Source organism: Acomys minous (assembly GCF_964271855.1).
Source record: "Acomys minous genome assembly, chromosome: 12".
NCBI lineage: Eukaryota > Metazoa > Chordata > Mammalia > Rodentia > Muridae > Acomys > Acomys minous.
The window spans coordinates 37,879,640-37,886,279 of NC_140493.1; the positions used below are offsets into that span (position 1 = coordinate 37,879,640).

Genomic DNA, 6,640 nt, shown 5'->3' on the forward strand with positions numbered 1-6,640 from the left:
TCAACAAGTTATAAATAGCCCTTACAATAGGCATCATGGTGACCGAAGGAACATGGAAATGTACACATGGTCTTGCACACTGCTGAAGTGATCACTTGGGAAAATTAGTCAATGAATAAATACTTAAATGGATGACTTCTCTAATGCCACATAGCCAGAAATTGATATTCCAGAAGCAGCTAATTAGACTCATTTATGTACTCACTTTCAGTGAATCTCTCCAATGTCAGGAAGGCAATCTTACTACCCTTGGGTTGAGATGATGGAGTTCAGACCCAGAGACTGTGTACATAGCTTGAGGTTTCAGTATTTGACAGAGGCATGACTTTATATATATAGTCACACTTTCCATTATACAAGAGAGGTGACATATAGAACTGGAGACAAGAGCATTAATTTTGAGAGGATGACTTATGTGTGAGTGTGAATGTGTGTGTGTGTGTGTGTGAGTGTGTGTGTGATTAACTTTACTAAAGTGAGAATTCATAACAATTCCCTTCTGTAGCCAGGGTCCAAACAAATTAAAAAATAAAACTAAGGAAGATGATGTCTGCCAGGATTGCACATGGTAGTACTCCCAGCCACCATGAGGCTCATTCATGGATATCATGGGTTCAAAGCAAGACTAAACTATATAGCAAGTACTGAGCTACACTGAACAGAGTAATCCTTTTTCCGAAGAGAAACAGATAAATGGAGAGGAAGGAAAGATGAAAACAGAGGAACATGAGGGAGAATAAAAAAGCAAAGAAAGGAAGTAGAAGGGAAGACCAAAGAAAAAGTGGTAAATGAAAGAACTGACTTTAACATTTACATTAATACAGAAGAAAGGGGCTAGTATCTTCTTCGTCAAAAACATTTTAAATCAATACTGCACCCAGAAGAAAGGAAGACATCATTAACCAAATACAGGCCATTCTGAAAATTTTCGCTTCTTCTATGTGAGTAAACAAATGCAAGCCCATGTTCTGTGCAAGCGGGATGCTTCCTGGGGATGGAAGAAAGCAGTTAGATGCATGGTCTGTGCCTATCTGACTCTTCCTGAATTTACATATAAGAGTCTTTTCTTGTTGATATTTGTGCTGGCTTGATTCTACACATGTCTTCTGTATGCTATCACAACTGGTGTGAGTTCTTGTGTACAGCTGCCCTCTATTTTTATTTATTTATTTATCTATTTTGTTAGAACAACTCACCAAATAAATTTCTGGTTTATTGTTGGACATTGTTTCACACATACATCAAAGAGGCCAAATAATTTAAAAATAATAATAGTAAATGGCAACTTGATACAGGAAAAGGGGGTAGAAATGTTTTATCTTTGGCTTTTCAATCACCTCATAAAGAGCAACTACATATAGTACAGCTAAGTTAATACACAAAAATAGTTACTGGAATGCTCGCTGTAAGCTTGTCTGTTGTTGTTGTTGTTGTTCTACAAAATTCTTTTTTTCTCCTTTGAGATTATAATGAACATGGTCACACCACAAGTAAAGTCACAAGTAGGACAGAGAATGTTCAGATGGTTGGTTTGGTCATCCGTTAATCATTAAAAATGGCAGACCTCCAACAATACATGCAAAAGTGTGGAATACAAACATATTTTTATTTTTAAGAAAAAAAGGCAGGAGCTGGGAAGTTTTGGTTCTTTCTTCCTCCTCTGTTGCAAATTCACATTGTGCTTTTGGTGGGGTGGTGGAGAGCACAGGTCATCTGTGGGTAGCACTGCCTTCTGTGGGGTAGGCGGGGCCTGCTTCTCTACCAGCAGGTGACCAGGTTTAAATTCTGAGACAGGAAGTGGAGGGTGACTAGTTCACTGTGGCCTTCAGTTTAGCTTTTCCTTTTTGCTGTCTAGTCATCCCCATCAGTCTTTTGCTTCTTGGTGTCAACATCATATCCTCGTCCTCTTCAGCTACCTGCTTTCCCGAAGGAGCTTCAGTTTCCTCATCTTCATCTCCATCCTCTTCCTCACTGTCACTTTCTTTTTCCTTTTCCTCTTCCTCACCTTCTTCCTCTTCTTCGTCTACCTCCTCATTGTCAGCCTAGCCTCCTGCTCCTCTTTTTCCTCACTAACATTCTTATTGGCAGGTGCATGTCTTCTATTCTCTGCTCCTCTCCACAACTTCCTTCTTCTCCTTCAAATCCTTGGTGGTGATCTCAGAGCTAGTGTCCACTGCCACTAGTGTCTGACATGGTGAGACACATCAGTGGTGCCATGCAGTGAGTTAGAAAGGAGTAGAGTTCATACCATGTGTGTCGGTATGGGTCTGGGTTATATTAGCCATAAAGTACAGGGTAACGATGCTACAATCCACAGACCCGATGAGGCCAAGGAAGGCCCAAGGGAGAATGCTTGAATCTCACTCAGAAGAGGAGATCACATAGACATCTGAAGGAGATGAAGGGAGGAAACTGGGTGGGATAGGAGTTGGGGAGGGTAACAGGGAATGGGATCAAGTGTGGGGAAAGCAGGTCAGGGGAAAGGAGGACCAGAGGAGTAAACAGATATCTGTGTGTGTGTGTGTGTGTGTGTGTGTGTGTGTGTGTGTGTGTGTGTGTGTGTAATCTCTGGGACAGGGAGGCTCTTAGAAGTCTATGGGGTGGCCCTACCTGAGACTTCCAGCAGGTAGAGTAAGGCTTTAAGAAGCCTTAAACCATCACCTATTGCATCCAGGTGGGACTTCCAGTGGAGGAAGGAGGATACCAATGCACCATAAAATAAATAAAATAAAATTTTATTTATAAAATAGATAAAACCACATTTTATCTTGCCTACAAGCCGTACAGGGATTACAATAGAGCAGAGATTAGGGGAGTGGAAAAATCCAAGACTGGTCCAACCTGAGACCCACCCATGGGAAAGAGCCAACCCTTGTCACTGTTAATGATACTCTGCTATGTTTGCACACAGGAGCCTAGCATAACAGTTTTCTGAGAGGCTTTATCCAGCAGCTGATAGAAACAGATGTGGAGACACATACCCAGACAAGAGCTTGAGCTCAGGGAACTTTGTGGAAGAGAGGGAAGGAAGAATAGAGAGAGTCAAAGGAGTCAAGGACAGCACAGCAAGACCTACAGAGTCACCTAACCTGGGTCACAGAGACTAAACTACCAAGCAAAGAACATGCCTGGGCTGGACCTAAGACCTCTTATATATAGAGAGCAGATGTGCAGCTTCATCAACAAATTGGGTCCCCTAACAATGGGAATAGGGGCTGTCTCTGACTCCTTCTAACCTATGCCATTCATGAGAACTTAGGACTGGAAGCAGGTAGAAATAAGACAAGTATTAATTCTAAAAACTAACTGGATCCTAAAGAACAGTCCTGAATTCATACACACACACAAAAGGCACAGGGATAAATTTTTAAAAAATACTAAGTCACCCTTCATGTTTGGGGGTTAGGGTAGTAATTACTAACTCAAAGAATGTTTTAAAATCCTGTGTGGAAACATGCTGTATATGAGGGTTTTTTGTCATTTTTTACAATTTATTTTTGATTTACATATACACTTTACATCCCCTTCCATCCTCTCCTCCAGGTCCCTCCTCCCCTTCTCCTCAGAAAAGGGGAGCCCCACCACCAACCCATTCCAATACATCAAGTTGCAGCAGTGCTTTTACTCTACGTGAGAATTATGTTCCTCACAGAAGCCATGCCTTGTCAAAAAAAAAAAAAGAAAGAAGGAAGGAAAGAAAGAAAGAAAGAAAGAAAGGAAGGAAGGAAGGAAGGAAAAAGAAGAAAAATGCCCAGTACCAGCCAGGTGTGGAATATATCCTTGTAAATTGTTGATCAGGGGCGTCCAAAACAAGATTTTGAGAAATCAAACGCTTATAGACCTAGAAGCTTCTTTTCTGCTAGTAGGCTATTAGAATTCTTCAAGATTCTATGTGAGCTGCTAGAAGAGAAAAAAATAACTAAAAAATCTCATCCAGAGATGAATCATGTTTGGTAGAGTAAAGATCAACCCAACAAGATGTGTTCATAGATGCAACAGTGGCATGAACATTGTGACGGTAACCATTGTGACGGTAACTAACTACAGTCTGATTGGGCTTAAGAACTACTCCACAAGAGAAAACTCTTACCTACTACTACTGTAAATCTGAACTTGGAGGGTGGGGAGCTCATAGTCCCATGAGTGAATCTAACACTATTATCTTGTTAAATGGGCATAGTATCCACTTACCATCTAAACACTTATCTCTATACCAGTAAATTATTACATGTCTCGGTCCTTATCAGAAAAGCGTCTTTGTGCAGTGAACAGCAGACAGTAAAGATTTACAACTGCTCAAAGTGCAAAGAGCATGTGTCTGTGGAAGGCTCAGCCATAAATGGCACATCTATATTGTTTCCTTCCTACCATAAGTGCTCAGGAAACCATAAATAACAGGGAGCAGAAAGAATGCACGAGCAAGTTGTATGGATGGGCTTGGGTAAACTTCTGTCTTCTAGATGTGACTGAACATTCATTCGCACACACACACACACACACACACACACACACACACACACACACACACACACAAAACCCCACAAACCATATTGGTTGCCTGCATATGACTTCCACAAGGTCAAAACAATCAACATGCTAACACAAATGGGGAGGGTGGCAGTAACTAGCTTCCAACCAGTAGCAGTGGAGTGACTGGCAACTGATAATGGATACTAGGAAAGGGAGAGTCAGTTTCCCTTAGGGGTGTAATCCCTGGAAGGTTTACTGTACTCTGGCTAATGGCCACACATTCATGAATATATAGGCAGCTCCATGTGGACTCAGCAGGTTGCAAAAGGACATTGATTTGGGAGGATGACGTGGGGCAAAATTCAGCAGGACTTGCATGGGAGTGTTTGTACTGCACATGAAAGAGTATATTGTATGGATATATGAACTTCTCAAAGAATAAGTAATACACACACACACACACACACACACACACACACACACACACATATATATATATATTACTTGTTATTCTGTTGAGAAATTGGAAGACCATAGCTAAGTTCTCTTCCATATACAGAAATTTTTGTGAAGTGTTTTTAATAATGGAACAGCATTAACTGTCTATAAATTCATTTTGCTATTTCTACTTGCTCCTTCGTGGCACTTGGAGAAATTACAATACATCAAATGTGCTATATATAATATAGGGGCAGTTCTTACATATCTGAGTCTGAACATCTTGAGGAAGTCAATCCTAAATGTTTCATCAGACAATAATCTTTCTCAGTGGTTCTTTGGATTCCAACCAAGACCCGCAAATGTGATAAGTGTGATAAATCCAGATATACAGCCTCTGCCAGCAGTAGCTAAGAAGGGATTGTTTGGTGGAAGTCATCTCTATGACAACCTTGTGCTTCAAGAGCCTTAAAACAACACATTACATCAGTGGCACTACTTTACTTGACAGTTCATGTGATAGCTTTTCATGCTAATTTTCTATTTTTTTAACGTATTTATAATTCTTGTGAGTGAAACTTATAATGTAAAGACTGAACCAATGACCAGTCTTATGTGTGCTGGTCTTCTGCTTCATTGTTACTCTCCAGCTGTGTTCTTTGTGGTGTAATTGAAAGATGTTTGTGAGAAAGTCACCAGCCTACACATACGTATGCAGTAAACAGTGCAGGGCTCAAGAATCCTAGGAACCAAGGAAGAGTAGGAGACATTTAGATTTTTTTCTAAGGTCTACACCATCCCCACAATGGTGACTCCGAAAAACCAAATACTCGGAAAGGTATTGTTATTTTGCTTAGGATGACAAACCCCACAGCTGTTGGAATGAGAAGGAGACTGCAGGTCTTTAAAAGCCATTCTTGGACTTGGAAGCAATAGCAATATGTTCTTGTTTGGATCCAATTGCACTGGAGACACAGTCATCAGTGGAGATGCACTTTTAATCCAGAAACAGGCAGTGAGCCACAGAGCTCCCAAGCCTAGCTTCTGAAGCCAGAGTACTTGATTTCAATGCTGAACACTGCACTTATTAGCCATGTAAATAGGGGAGAAAGTAGCTTAATTTCTAAGGTCGTTCTTCCTTTGTGTTGTAAAACATTAGTTGTGTTTTCCCTGTAGAAGGTTCTGAAGGTTCATTTGCTGATTTGCTCATAAAACACTCTTTTAAAAAAAGTGGCCCATATTGTATAGTTCTGTATGTTGTTTCATCATACACACGGGGCCAGGCACTTGGGAAGGTCAGCTGATGAGACTAGTATTTATGTTTCTACTCTCTGTGCTTGAAGACGTGACAGTTATTAAGAACGGGTGGAGATGCAGAATTATTGAGGAAATCCACAGAATCTTGAGTAATTCAGCCCCTTAAGTTTAAATCTCATTCCTTGTTCTCACAGACATCATCTCTTTTTACTATTTTTTTAATCCAAATATTAAGGAAAACGTTAAAGAAAGGAAGGAAATTAAGAGCACCTTAAAGAGCTCTTTTGGCACCTTTATTGAACACAACAAAAATGTTGGAAAAGTGACCCACATTCAAATACAGGGTGCCTTCTGGATAGCTCTGACTTCCAGATGCGCGTTGCCTTTCTTCATTACTCCTGTTGCTACCCTGAGCACTTCAGCTACAGAGTTCTTATTTGCTGACCCCAGCGTGTCTTCATTTGGGTGAATCCTG

At 40.6% G+C, this 6,640-nt stretch overlaps 1 pseudogene across 1 annotated transcript; it reads right to left on the minus strand.

The window, feature by feature from the left end:
* Positions 1–1,762: 1,762 nt before the first annotated feature.
* On the minus strand, positions 1,763–5,823 carry LOC311578362 (annotated as a pseudogene). Its single transcript has 2 exons — positions 5,776–5,823; positions 1,763–2,186 (listed from the first exon to the last, which is right to left on the minus strand). The product of its transcript is annotated as an uncharacterized misc_RNA (transcript).
* Positions 5,824–6,640: the final 817 nt, after the last annotated feature.